At 41.2% G+C, this 14,871-nt stretch overlaps 1 protein-coding gene across 2 annotated transcripts in view; it reads left to right on the forward strand.

Moving 5' to 3' along the window:
• The first annotated feature begins 449 nt into the window (after window positions 1-449).
• The window catches only part of LOC127416640 (1-phosphatidylinositol 4,5-bisphosphate phosphodiesterase eta-1-like), a 129,323-nt gene continuing 114,901 nt past the window's right edge, over window positions 450-14,871 (forward strand). For both annotated transcript variants that reach the window (XM_051656081.1, XM_051656082.1), the window contains exon 1: window positions 450-757. The gene's annotated coding sequence lies outside the window, so the exon portion shown is untranslated. The remainder of the gene's footprint in view (window positions 758-14,871) is intronic.

Below are 14,871 nucleotides of genomic sequence, written 5' to 3' on the forward strand. Positions count from 1 at the left end.
CACACAAACGAAAGAAAATATAATAATCAATAATTTAAACTACTCTCTCCACTGCCCCTCCTCGAGAAAGTCCCCCAAAAACACTAAATAGTTGCCCCATTTCCTATCAAATTCTTAACTCCCATACTTCTGCTTGACCCCTCCTCGAAAGCAGCCACCCTCCCCATCTCTGCACAGATATATTCATTGTTAGTTCATAAAACCTAATGCATTAAGTAATGTTAACATGTTATGAAGTGTTAGCTTAATTTCCTCTAATGTAAGAATACAGTAATGAACAAATTCATGTTTTTGACACATTTTTGTATACATATTAAAATTATGCAAACTATGTTTCAGGTTAAAATCACAGATGGTATATTCAGCCAGGTGATGTTGATTTTGTTTTCAGTAAAATACACTAGAAACAAATTAATAACTAGCAAACTAACTAGCTCTGGTCGGGTCACACCGTCAGTCCATTCCTACAAATCCGGACCTGTTTTTGCGGCTGCACTTCTCGGCTCCGGTCAGTTACGAGTCTGGAGCTTTTGAATGGGAGTCTTGCAGTGAAACAGTAAACACTGCTTTACATGAACTGGCCATAGGAAGGAGAACCCTGAAAACGCTATCTAGTACCAGAGGACATTACACACACACACACACACACACACACACACACACACACACACACACACACACACACACACACAATGTTTCAATGAAAAGAGTCAAGACAACTTTTGCAACCAAAGCGGAATTATAACCAAACTCTGAAGTAAGTGATTCGACTCCGTTCTTTGTTAAGAGCAGGTGCACGTTTGAACGATAGCCTACCATACAAAAATGTTCACTTCTCGCTTTATTTCGCTAGTTAGAATAGCTTTATATTAAAAGTTATTTTGTATTTTGTATAAGTTTATTTGTTTGTCAGTGAACAAGTATAACAATAATCTCTCTCTAAACAAGATTTGAGTTTGGGTTAGAAATTGGTTATATATATATATATATATATATATATACAGGTTTGGGAGGTTTACTTTTCAAATGTATTCCACTACAGATTACAGAATACATGCTATAAAATGTAATTTGTAACGTATTCTGTTAGATTACTCAAGGTCAGTAACATATTCTAAATACTTTGGATTACTTCTTCAGCACTGGTAGATTTATTCACTTGTTTTGACTATAAAAACTCTGCCAGTACAGTAAGACAAAATACACGTTAAAAATACATTCTCTGAAAAACCTAAATATCTTATGCAGTGTTGTAAAGATAAATCTAATTTATATTTTTTACAGGAAAACAATACAAAAATTATTATCAAGAATATTATTTTTGCCCTAATATCAAAGGTCTTACTAGAAAAAAAAAATTATGATCCAACGTGAATTTTCTTGATAAAAAAATATGATCGTGCCTGGTAACATGCATGTAAAATGGCTAGAAATAGCATTTTAGCTTAGCGTAAAGCTGACAATTTACACAAGGTTTATTTCTATTTCTTGTGCTCCAAACTTACTTCAAACTTACTTCTCTGTCTGCTCGTATGAATGTAACACATCATAAGAAAGTTTTTCACAGCTGTTCAAATGCACTTTGGATCGCATCATATGTATAAATGTTTTCCATCTGAAAGGACTAAATATTAAATGAAACAAATGACAATAAAATGCAAAGTAATCTCTTCAGTAATCAAAATACTTTTTGAATGTAACTGTATTCTAATTACCAATGATTTAAATTGTAACTGTAGTGGAAAACAGTTACTAATATTTTATATTTTAAATACGTAATCCTGTTACATGTATTTCGTTACTCCCCAACCCTGTGTGTGTGTGTGTGTGTGTTTATATATATATATATATATATATATATATATATATATATATATATATATATATATATATATATTATATTATGTAGATGTATTAGTAATACATTAATAACATATTGGTTATTACACACAAATTGGTTGCCATGCATTTTTACCATATAAACCCACGCTATGCTGTAGCAGAGCATGCTTATTGTTAAAAAGCCTTGGTGTTGATATTTTTACATGTGAAACAGCACTCATCAAAAAGAGAGAAATTATTCACAAGTCTACTTGGTCTACAGTTTTGACAGATGGTTAAAATGACATGACAAGTGCATTTGTTCAGTGAAAGGTTTGCATAAAACAGCAAGTGCACAGGTGGCCTTGAGGTCCAGTGAAGTGGTTTAATATCCAGGGGGCACTTGTTCAAACCAACTCATGTGCAAAGGTGACTGCTTTGCAGTGTATGCTATTTTCTGGGCTTAAGTTATAACACATGCAAACACATGTTAGCAGAGCCTGACTGGCAAGTTAGTAAATTAATCTGGGTGTGTGCTTGGCCTGAAGCCTCAACAATCACTGCCACTCATTTTAAGCCTTTCCTCATATCCATATATTATTAATAGACTTCATCTTTGGTGTCCTTTATCTACACAAAGGTGGACCAGGAATAATGTATGCTGTTTACCTTCTTTGGCTCTATATCCATTAAGAATAGTATAAAGTTAACAAAATGATGCTCAAAGGGGTCACCCCAGTGATATTTTTTTTCTCAGCAAGCAGATTATTTCACCTTTTCACCCTCATACTATATTTTCATAGATATTGCACTGTGCTGATATTACCTGCAATGTTTATCTGATCGGTATTTGGATCTACAAGACTCTCCCACATCATACAAATAATTGTATTATAGGCAAATACATTTCTTATCACAATGTCTACAAAGACACACACTTGGGAAAGGTTAGGATTGGCAAGTATGAGACAGTCTTGTATTTGTCACTGCAAAGAACTCCTAAGTGTGTGCATATTTGTGTGTATTGGAATGTGTGGGGTAAAATGACTCCAGTGTTTTACAAACTCAGTGTATCAGTTTGCTCCCCTTCTCGGGTGTAGCGTGGGGCAGCAAACAAGCCTCTGTGTGGAAGTGGAGACCCAATGAATTATTTAGCCTTTATTCTCAATGAACAGAAGACAAGACATATTAACTGTGTTCTTTGTGTTCTCAGTGCGGCTGCTGTAAAGTTATTTCTTTGCGGCCTTGAAACAGATCCCACTTTCTGTCACTTCTTCTGGGTCATAGTAAATGTGCTTGCATGCCTCTCCTACTTATACTGGCCAAAGCCTAGAATGTTTCAGAATAGAATTTTTTTTTTTTTTTAGTTGAAATATGTCCTAGAAATTTGGTGTGCAAAACAAAGTCTATTCCAGCATTATTGTCAAAGAGTGGTTATAATTATGTAAGAGAGCCTTTATACAGTTAACTTTCTGGGAATTCAATGCATAATAGATGGTGTAATGGGACGGTAGGGTGGGGGTGAGTATATACCAATAGGTATATACTAGGTCAGATTTTTTTTTCTGTACCTTTCATTTCAGATACTGAACACAATACAGAAACATGAGTCAGCAGTTCAGACTAATTGGCCTGTATTCTGCTATGTTTGATGGAAAGTGAACAGGCTGTCAACTTTTTCAACAGGACAAGGGAGGAGTCTGGAGATGGGGATTGGGTAGGGGGAAAGTGTCTTTTCCAGTTTGAAAGGGCGTGGGGCTCAAGGGGTTAAACCCTACCCCCACCTTTAAATCTATTTTAAGTGCTGTCAACCCAATCCCTTGTGCTTAAACCCTCTCAGACTCACTAATGGCTGAGATTTATGAATGACTGTTCCTTCTAATATAATTACGCACAAACAAGAAACACAATGGATGCAGCTCCAATTTACTTCTTGTCTTCTGTCTGTGTTTTATCAATATCAGCCCTTATTAATAGTAAAAGTTTACTTTCAGATTTAATGATAATGGCTGTTCATCAATCGTCACCATTAAATTAGCTGAAACGAATTTATATAGCTAATATTGGTTAAATATTTGCTGCAACGCACTGTTGGACTGAATTGCTCTATTTTTATGATAGAGGCATCAGCTGTTAGATGATCTTCTGAGAGGCAGATTTCCACTACTTAATTTAATACATTTAGGCCTATCATAGCTGAAGTGATATTGCCTGTCGGTCAAGTGCTGAATAAAGTGGAAACCTAGACCTGCTCTTTCACTGGAAGTATTGACTGTCTTTAGAGATTAAACAAATGCCTTTATAATGCTAAAAGGCTTTTCACATAAGCAGTGGCACCTGTTAAAGGAATAGTTCACCCAAAAATTAAAATTCTCTCATCATTTACTCACCCTTATGCCATCCCAGATGTGTGTGACTTTCTTTCTTCAGCAGAACACAAATGAAGATTTTTAGATGAATTTCTCAGCTCTTCTGGTCCATACAATGTAAGTGTATGGGTGCCAAAATTTTGAAGCTCCAAAAATCACACAAGTCAGCATAAAAGTAGTCTATATGGCTCCAGTGGTTAAATCAATGTCTCCAGAAGTGATTTGATAGGTGTGGGTGAGAAACAGGTCAATATTTATTTTTACTATAAATTCTCCTCCCTGCTCAGTCAGCCTCCACTTTAACTTTCACTTTCACATTCTTCTTCTTGTGTCTTTGGTGATTCACATTCTTAATGCATATCGCCCCCTACTGGGCAGGAAGAAGAATTTCTATCAAAAATTGACTTAAATATTGATCTGTTTCTCACCCATACCTTTCATATTGCTTCAGAAAATATAGATTTAACCACTGGAGTCATATGGATTACTTTTATATTGCCGTTATGTGATTTTTGGAATGACAAAATTTTGGCACCCATTCACTTGCATTGTATGGAGACAGAGCTATTCTTCTAAAAATCTTAATTTGTGTTCTGCACAACACACATTTGGGATGGCAAAAGGGTGAGTAAATAATGAGAGAATTTTAGGGTGAACTATTTAAGATACCCTTTACATAACATACTGGTGAGCTGGTTATTGGGCTCCTGCTGGCCAAAGCAAGATTATAATTTTTCTTTGAAAAGTCATTTGAGGCTAAAATGTACATTCTAATAATAGATTATATTACCCTATAAATGAGAACTTTCTCCTTTCATATTTTCTGTATGTGAGTGTCTGATTATGTGTTCATAAATTGACTTGTTTGAGTGTTTTAAGAGTCATAATGGGAAAGAGATTATGGATCTGTGACATATGCAGACTTAGTTCTCAGTCATGCATAATTTCTTAATAGATAAGAAAATCACACCATTGATGACTAGAGGAGTGCTCACACTGAGAGCGATTTGCAGTGACACCGGCGATTTGAGGGGACAGAAGTGAACCATTCAGGAAGATGGGACAAATTTGAGCAGAGATAAAATTGAAATGCAATGACATTATGCTCCGACCACTAATGGAAGTGCAGACAGTGAAGCTCATGTATTCTGCTGCCTGTTAGGATACTGCAGTCTAGTAGGAATGGTGACTACACTGAAAAAAATTCAGTTTGTGGCAATTATTTATTTATTTTAAATTATATAAATGTCAATTATTTAAGTCAGTCAGACAAAATCGAGTTGTTTCAGTTGGGCTGTGTTTGGGGGCGTGGCCATAAGCCATTCATTGAAAGGCATGGGAGCGTATATTGAGTGTAAATAGTTGTTATTGTAATAAATAAGGTTTGTAGTTGTGTTTACAGTTCTCTTTAGTAAGCACAAATACAATCCTTATTACATTTTGTGGTAAATTATGTTTTATTTGAAGTCAGGTAGACCATCTGGTAGATTTGTGTTTTCTATTAATAATCTAAACATTCTTCTTGACAAACTATATCTTTAAATGACTTAGAGACAGTATAGAAGAGCATATACGGTATCATTAACAGCATCTGAGAGAAGGAAAGGAAGGTATTACGTAATCCAGAAAGGTTATATTTTTCCACCTCCTAATAATGGGACCCCACCAAACTAGATTTGTGGTCCTCAGAGGTAGATGGGACTTTCTTATTACAGTACAAACAGCATGGTTTATTGAAAAGCCAAGTGCTCACATTACCACACTCTGGCACTATAATCATTCTCAATTTTCCCCCTTCTGTGTGAATAATGCCAGCTTAAAGGGGCTACTTGCCTCTTATCCAATAGCTAATGTGCACCAGAGTCACAGGAATACATTTCTCAAGCACATGAGACAGCTTTTGATTACCCTCAAATTTTTATTCCAGCTACTCTGACAGTAAGCGACATACTTACTGTATGCCCCCCCCCCCCCCACACACACACACACACACACACACATATCAGGAATGCTCTGAAGATGGTGTTTCACCCTGATTTTGACCTTCAGTCACACAGAAGCTTCTCTTTCTTTTGACATGCCTCCCACAGAGCCTTTTCCCAAACTGCTTCCCACACTGTGTTCCATTTTGTATGTTGCTCACCTTTGCCATCTCTTAGTCCACAAGAGCCTTACCCTCTTCCTGTCTGTACACTTTTGGGCCCTTCACTTTACACTATAAATTAAACTTTTTCATTTACATCTCTGGGGCTGATATCCTTCATATGCTACCTCCCTTTACTTTGTGCCTTTTTCCAGCTGCACCTGTTGCACGTTTGTCTCCTGGTGATTTATGAGAATATCCTGAGGGAGAAAGTTCCGGAAAAAGCAGGACCCCCTTTGGCTCCTGCTGCAGTGTCTGATTTCAGCTTGTTTCAGGAAATTTGTGCAGACTGAGGCCACAGGGTCAAACTCATAGATTTTGTGGGAGGCTCTAGTTAGGGTGCACAGTGGAGGGTTTCTTACAGTACAGCAGTTGAGACTGTTTATTCAGACTGATCGCCCTGCCCATCAGCAACAGTAGCGTTTACATTGCACACCGACAGGGACGGCCTTTGCCATTTCATAAACCACGTTTCTCACTTTTATAGATGGTTCTTGCGTATTTCTCCTTATCTTCACCATTATCAATACTTATTTTCCTGACTTACTTAAGAACTGCTTTTTGTCTTCTTCTGAATTTCTGAGAGATTAGATGTTATTGCGAGCAACTCATTACTTTAAACATGCCTACAAAACTGTGGCTTTGCAGGGCTAAAATGTGTGGTGCTCAAAAATAAAGGTCATTCAGGACTTAGGCTGCTTTTTAAGGAACTCACTTTTTAAGGAACTTTTTTTTATTGGACATTCTGTTTGAAATGATCTTACAGCATGACTATCATTGTTCTCCCTTCGAAGTGCTCTCCGAAGCCACCAGTTGTGCAGTTGGAAATGCAGGGTGTGCTGGGGGGCGTGGCTAATTGAGAGCAAGGTGAGACCCTTTCTGTTGCAAGGACCATTTCAAGTGAAATGGGTGAAACATAGCAAACAGCGCTACTGCATGCTGAAGCAGTGCACGAGCCAAACCGAAGCAGTGCGTCACGACAATTTTGCAGCAAACAATGCATGTGTTTTTCACCATAAGCGTTTCTGCTGCAGAAACTGCTGCACTCAATACAGAAAATCTAGTTATAAAATGGTTATCAGGAGTGAGCTATTGATAAGTGTTACAGACTTGATTGTCATGAAGTCTTATTTACATGATACTGGTGTAATCTAATGTAGTCCTACAGCCAACACAATGAGCTCTGCTACTTTTTAAACATAATTATTTGGTGGAAAGGGAGGGGGAGGATGATTACATTGAATGTTGTTTTGTATGATAGAAGATAGTTTGATCACTCAGTTTGGAAAGATCACACTTAGTCACACTCCTCCCCGCCCGATTCAGGCCGGGGCGCCACCGGTCTGACTAAACCCCCACCCCCCCCCAATCTCCCGCCCTTCCGGCCACTCTGTCAGCCGGTGGCCCACCCCGCCTCCTGTGAACCTGGTGGGAGAGACGAGGGGAGGCTTGGGGAGAGGGAAAGGGCGAGCGAAGACACACAAGCTGTGTCTCGTTTCGAAGGCTGGGTGCTAGGTAGGACGCGTCCTTTGAAATCTGCAGTATACCAAGTGTCTTCCTTTAAACAAGCCTAGTTTAAACGAGACGGCCTTCATGGGACAAACGGAAACGGAACGTAGCATGGTTGCTATGACAGCATGCCACTCTTTAACAAGCACGAGCGCTCTGAGTGAGAAGGGAACAAAGCCCTTTAGAAGGGAATGTATGAGGTAAATTTTAAGAGAGTTATAATGATGTAAAGAGAAAAGAAAATAGATTTTACAGGTGTTCTTTTAGTCTAATACTTTATTTTAATTATATATATTAATATAATTATACATATTATATACTCTGCACCCATCTACTGAGGTACTTCAACTTGGGAATTAACATTCCTTGCGTTTGAACATCATATTTACGGGCAAACTGGCGTAATTTTTTTTTAGACATTTCCGTTGAAGCAAAGAATTGTGGGTTGTGAGTGCCCACGAAGGATACACCTCATGCATCCTCCGAATTCTCGTGAAAGAAGGTCGCATTCGAAGTGTCCTACTCGCTTTTCTGAAATGAGACAGCCTCGATGACGTATGCGGCAGACAAATGCGACGCATCCTTCCAAACCAGACACAGCCACAACCACAGAGAGAGAGGAGTGAGAGAAGAACTTGCTTGCCGGCTCCCGGACGCGTTGTCGCCCGGTCCTCAACCGCTGATCCGCCCTCTGGCGGACGCCAGCTCGCTCCTCCCCCGGCAGACGGCAGCGAGTCCTCCAGTCCCTGGTGGACGGAACTGCTCCTCCTCTTCTCGACAGACGGCCGCGGTTCCTCCGGCTCATGGCGGCCGGCAGTGACCCCTCCGTCCCCAGGCAGACAGCTGCAGCTGCAGCTGCTCCTGGCGGATGGCAGTGGTGAGGACTCCGCGACAGCGTATCCCTCCTCCTTCCCAGGTTTTGGCACCACTGTAACAGTTAAAGGTCAGGCAAGGAGGAGGCGGGAACCGGCAGAACAATAAACATAAACCTTTAATGCATAAATGAACTTAAAACAACATGAAACATAAGGACATAGACACACATGCTACTCGGCTGCATGCGTCTCTCTCTCTCGAACCGGCGTCTCCAGCTGCCCCTTATCTCGCTCTCCCGCTGATCAGCTGATTCAGTGCCTGCCGTGCTCCATCTAGGCCCGGCCACGCCCTCCTCCTCGTCACAATAATATAGCTTAAATATATAGTCAGAAATAAGTACTTATGCACAACCATTGAATAGCGATATCTCTTTGTTCATACACCAGCCAAAACTTTTAAGTGTTGAGTAATTTACTCACAAAAGGACGCAAATCCAGGAATATGTTAAAGGAATAGTTCAACCAAAAATGAAAATTCTCTCATCATTTACTCACCCTCATGCCATCCCTAGAAGAAATTATAGAAGAATAGCTCAACTCTGTTGGTCCTCACAATTTAAGCGACTGGTGATCAGAACTCAGAAAGTCCAAAAATGAAAAAAAGCAGGCATAAAAGTAATCCAAAAGGGTCCAGTGGTTAAAATCTTCTGAAGCAATATGATTCGTGTGGGTGAGAAACAGATCAAAATTTAAGCACTTTTTTACTATCAATCTGCACCTTTGATCAGCCCCAACCAGTAGGTGGCTGAATGTGAAAGTGAAAGTCACTTCCACACCGGAATGTGGAAGTGAAAGTGTAGATTTACAGCTAAAAAAGGATTAAATATTGATCTGTTTCTCACCCACACTGGAGCCTTATGGACTGCTTTTATACTTCCTTTCGGGCCTTCAAAGCTCTGGTCACCATTCACTTGCATTGTGAGGACCAACAAAGCTGACATTTTCTTTTAAAAATCTTTGTGTTTTATAGAAGAAAGAAAGTCATTCACATCTGGGATGGCATGAGGGTGAGTAAATGATGAGAGATTTTTCATTTTTGAGTTAACTAACCCTTTAAATTTCACTCTGTTTGGACTTGGAATAAAGTGCATGAGTCATATCGATTACTTTTACAGTGGGTTTTATAGTCTTTTTAGTCATTTTTTTAGCTTTACAGACTGGAGCCACTATTTACTGTCATAATGGCAGTGAATAGTCTTCATATAAACCCTGTAAAGACTTATTAAAAATTCACCTTTTGTTTTTTCACTGAAGAAAGAAATTCACAGGGGTTTGGAGCAGGGTTAGGGTGTACATTTTCATTTTTAGATGAACTATTCCTTAAAGTGTGTTGCACTGGGAGAAAATGAGATAACTGGCCAGGTTTGCACAAATGCAACCAGGCCAAAGATAAGAACGTGGAACAGAGAGCCTATGGAATCACAGAGGGTTTGAGAATCCTGTTGCAGACTCAAAGAGCCCTGTGAGAAGACCTCCAAGAGTCTACCCTAGATGCAACACAGCAGAGGCTGCCTGCAACCCAGCTCATCTTCCATACCGAGTGAAATGGCAACCTCCTGTCCTAAAGGGCAGAGAAAATTTTTATTTTTGGGTGAACTATCCCTTTAACTCACCATCTTCACCAACAGCCAGGTACAGCATCCCACATTTTTTCCTGTTAATTAATCCATATAAAAGTTGAGGGTAATAGAGCACTTTAAAACAATTGTCTTTCAATACAAGACTGAGGTAAGTTCTGAATTTTCGACCACACATGGAGTTGCGTGCATTTGTTTTCGTTTGGCAGCACACTCGGCTGTGTATGTGTATTGCTGTTAACCCTTTAGACCTGCTCTCTATTTAATAGTATGCAATAGGGCATTTTAATTTGATTGTGTAAAGGCTATGACTTGTAGTATACTGTAGTTTTAAATGATAAAACCGTATGTCTGCTTAAGCTAAATAATTAAAATAGTTTGAATCCAGGGCGTGCTGAGTGACTCCAGTCAGGCTTCCTAAGCAACCAATTGGCACGGTTGCTAGGGTGGGTAGTCACATTGGGTTAACCTCCTCGTGGTCGCTATAATGTGGTTCTCGCTCTCGGTGGGGTGCGTGGTGAGTTGTGCTTGGATGCCGCTGAGAATAGCGTGAGCCGCCACATGTGCTAGGTCTCTGCGGTAACGCGCTCAACAAGCCATGTGATAAAATGCGTGGATTGACTGTCTCAGACGCGGAGGCAACTGAGATTCATCCTCCGCCACCCGGATTGAGTCACTTCGCCACCACGAGGACCTAGAGCAAATTGGGAATTGGGCATGCCAAAATACATTTTGTATTTATGGCATTATATTATTATTATTTTTTTGTTTTCCTACATGCTGTAATTAAAACAAAACACACTGAACTACAAATATATGCTTTATCTGTGCAATATCTACTTTTTCATGTCAACTCATCTTCATGATGTCCATCAACAGTGCACTGCCACTTTAATTCAGCATGAGCAGCACAGCAAAAATAGACTCAACGCCAAAAAGTCCTGCTGCACTGCAGCTTCTGCACTGCTTCTGCTTCTGATGTAAATACAGTAATTTGTTAACATGGACGCCGAAATAAATAGGCACTGCTTCTGTCCTGCTTCTGCGAGCAGTGTAAAACAGGCATAGGTCGAAAGTTTTGTTGCTGAAATTGGTCTGTGTTTACCAAAATTCGAACTACTCCCCTCTAGTGGCCAAAGCTGGAAGTGTTGTTGAACATATCAAATCAAAATCAAATCACTTTATTGGCACACAGCCATATACACAAGTGCAATGGTGTGTGAAATTCTTGGGTGCAGTTCCGATCAACATAGCAGTCGTGACAGTGATGAGACATATACCAATTAACAATAAACATCAAATTTACACAACACAATTTAAACATCTGATATACACATAATTACACTCAACAATATACAAATAATAACATACACTGTACAGTATACAATACGCACTATATAGATACACATTATTCAATAAAAAATAAAAATATATAAAAAAGTATATGTAGTGTATATAGAATGTACAGTATTGTACTGTATTGACATTCAGGCTGTCGGCTGATAGTCAGTTGTTAAGAGAGAACATAATATAATAATAATATAATTTATGACAGTCCGGTGTGAGATATAAGAGTAAGGTAATAAAGTGCAGTGCTGATGTATTTTGATCATGGGAGATCAAGAGTTCAGAAGTCTGATTGCTTGGGGGAAGAAGCTATCATGGAGTCGGCTGGTGCGGGTCCTGATGCTGCGATACCGCCTACCTGATGGTAGCAGTGAGAACAGCCCATGGCTCGGGTGGCTGGAGTCTCTGATGATCCTCCGAGCTTTTTTCACACACCGCCTGTGTATATATTTCCTGGAGGGAGGGAAGCTCACCTCCGATGATGTGTCTGGCAGTTCGCACCACCCTTTGCAGTGCTTTGCGGTTGTGGGCGGTGCTATTGCCGTACCAGGCGGAGATGCAGCCAGTCAGGATGCTCTCTACAGTGCATGTGTAGAACCGTGTGAGGATGTGGCGGTTCATTCCAAACTTCCTCAGCCGTCTCAGGAAGAAGAGGCGCTGATGAGCCTTCTTCACAACGACTTCAGTGTGGATGGACCATGTGAGTTCCTCAGTGATGTGGACACCCAGGAACTTGAAGCTGCTGACTCTCTCCACCGGTGCTCCATTTATGTTGATGGGACTGTGTTCTCTGTCTTTTCTTCTGAAGTCCACCACAAGCTCCTTTGTCTTACTGATGTTGAGGGAGAGGTTGTGCTCCTGACACCAGTGTGTCAGAGTGTGCACCTCCTCTCTGTAGGCTGTTTCATCATTGTCAGTGATCAGACCTACCACCGTCGTGTCATCAGCAAACTTAATGATGGCATTGGAGCTATGTGTTGCCACACAATCATGTGTGTACAAGGAATACAGTAGTGGACTGAGAACACAGCCCTGCGGGGCTCCAGTGTTGAGGGTCAGTGATGAGGAGATGTTGCTGCCTATTCTAACCACCTGGCGTCTGCTTGACAGGAAGTCCAGGATCCAGCTGCACAGCGAGCTGTTTAAGCCCAGAGCCCGGAGTTTCTCATCTAGCTTGGAGGGCACTATGGTGTTGAATGCTGAGCTGTAGTCTACAAACAGCATTCTCACATAAGTGTTCTTTTTTTCCAGGTGGGAGAGAGCAGTGTGTATTGTAGATGCAATGGCATCATCAGTGGAGCGGTTGTTGCGGTAAGCAAACTGCAGCGGGTCAAGAGAGAGAGGCAGCACAGAGCAGATGTAATCTCTGATTAGCCTCTCGAAGCATTTGCTGATGATGGGGGTCAGGGCAACAGGACGCCAGTCATTTAAGCAAGTTATTTTTGATTGTTTTGGAACAGGCACAATGGTGGATGTTTTAAAGCGTGTGGGGACTACAGACAAAGAGAGGGAAAGGTTGAAAATGTCCGTAAAAACACCAACCAGCTGGTTCACGCATGCTCTGATGATGCGGCCCGGAATGCCGTCTGGGCCCGCGGCTTTGCGGATATTCACCCGTCGGAAGGATCGGGTTACATCCACTACAGAGACGGAGAGTGAACTAACCTCTGTAGCTTCAGCCGCGAGAGCTCTCTCTGCGAGGGCGGTGTTATTTCCCTCGAAACGAGCATAAAAAGTATTTAGCTCATCCGGGAGAGAGGCAGCGGTGTTCATGGCGGAGTTTTTATTCCCTTTAAAGTCTGTGATGATGTTAATTCCCTGCCACATGCTTCTAGAGTTGGTGGTGTTAAACTGTCCTTCAATCTTGCTCCTGTACTGGCGTTTTGCGGTTCTGATAGTTTTTCGGAGGGCATAACTGGCTTGTTTATGCTGCTCCGTGTTCCCAGAATTAAAAGCGGAGTTCTGCACATTAAGTACCCTCCAAACATCATTATTTATCCATGGTTTCTGATTCGGTTAGATCCGTATTGTTCTGGTCGGAACCACATCCTCCACGCACTTTCTGATGAAACACATTACGCTATCGGTGTAAAGCTCGATGTCGTCATCAGAGGCGGACCGGAACATCTCCCAGTCCGTGTTATCAAAACAGTCTTGTAGCATGGAATCTGATTGGTCCGACCAGCACTGGATCGTTCTGAGGGCGGGTGCTTCCTGTTTCTTTGTCTGCCTGTAAGCGGGCAGAAGCAGAATGGAAGAGTGGTCCGATTTGCCAAATGGTGGGTGGGGGAGGGATTTGTAGCCATCCTGGAAGGGAGAGTAGCAATGGTCCAAAACCCGGTCCCCTCGTGTGTTGAAACTAATGTGCTGGTGGTATTTTGGTGCGACTGATTTTAAACTGGCTTTATTAAAGTCCCCAGTCACAATGAACGCGGCCTCAGGGTGCACGGTTTCCTGCTCACTTATACTCCCATACAGTTCCTTGAGTGCCCTGTCTGTCTGTGTCGGCTTGTGGGGGAATGTACACAGCTGTGATAATGACCGCTGTGAATTCCCTCGGTAGCCAGAATGGTTGACACAGAAGCATAAGAAATTCCAGATCAGGAGAGCAGAAAGACTTGATAGAATGTACGTTCCTCTGATCACACCAGGATTTGTTGATCATAAAACATACACCACCTCCTTTGCTTTTGCCTGAGAGGTCTTTCGCTCTGTCCGCTCGGTGCACGGAGAACCCCGCGGGTTCAATGGCTGAGTCTGGAATCTCCGCAGACATCCAAGTTTCTGTAAGGCAGATAATGCAGCAGTCCCTTGTATCTCGTTGGAAAGAGATCCGCGCTTTCAGCTCGCAGAGCTTGTTATCCAGAGACTGAACATTTGCCAGTAGAATAGTGTGTAGCAGGGGTCAATTTGCGTGGCGTCTTACTCTGATGAGAACGCCAGCTCTGTTTCCCCTTTTCCTTTTGCATTTCCGCGGCCGTGCTGCCCAGACAAAGGGCTCCGCTTGCGTGTTTGTAAACAGCGGGTCGGCATTGAGAAATTTGAAGTCCGGTTTACGTTGTGAAATTGCTGAACCAATGTCCAAAAGTGTTTGTCTGTCGTAGACAATAAGGCAGACAACATCCAAGACAAAAAACATAAGAATTGTGAACAAAACAAATATGGGCACGTGTGAGCTCCAGTTTCCAGGTGAAAATATTAGGTTGGTCAGTGGAGTTAAAAGCAATTTT

The sequence above is a fragment of the Myxocyprinus asiaticus genome, chromosome 26 (genome assembly GCF_019703515.2).
Source record: "Myxocyprinus asiaticus isolate MX2 ecotype Aquarium Trade chromosome 26, UBuf_Myxa_2, whole genome shotgun sequence".
NCBI classification, from domain to species: Eukaryota; Metazoa; Chordata; class Actinopteri; order Cypriniformes; family Catostomidae; genus Myxocyprinus; species Myxocyprinus asiaticus.